Source organism: Symphodus melops (assembly GCF_947650265.1).
Source record: "Symphodus melops genome assembly, chromosome: 3".
Classification (NCBI taxonomy): Eukaryota; Metazoa; Chordata; class Actinopteri; order Labriformes; family Labridae; genus Symphodus; species Symphodus melops.
The window spans coordinates 5,343,720-5,344,229 of record NC_136693.1 but is presented as its reverse complement, the minus strand read 5'-3'; positions in this window follow the sequence as shown (position 1 = coordinate 5,344,229).

Below are 510 nucleotides of genomic sequence, written 5' to 3'. Positions count from 1 at the left end.
CAGCTCCTCAGTCACACAAGAGGTCAGGACCTTTAGGAAATACAGAGACAGACGTCTGGTCACAACCAGGGGTTTATTTGTTTTTGTTTTGTTTTTTTACCTTCTTTATTAATCCCTGAGCGAAATTCTGTTTTTAATCCCTTTTATTGAGAAACATGCTTCTCACACACCGGCCCAAATGACACACCAAAGGACCTGTGGACATGGATTGGTGGAGAGATGTCAGAGGGGGGCTGCTACACACTGCTATGCAGGAAGTGTACCAGCGCTGTTGGGTGTTCAGTGCCCTGCTCAAGGGCAGTGCTTTGGAAGCGCCATAGCACCCTCCAGTTCCCAAACCAAGTCCCGACATACTTACTACTACTGCCCTTTAGGGTGTATTAAGCTCAGCTTCAATGAGCAGATATCATGTTATTAAAACAATGACGCATATGATACATCGTTTTAAAGCAATTGAAAAGTATTCATATTATTAAATGATCTCAGACCTACCCAGCTTTAGTGCTGACA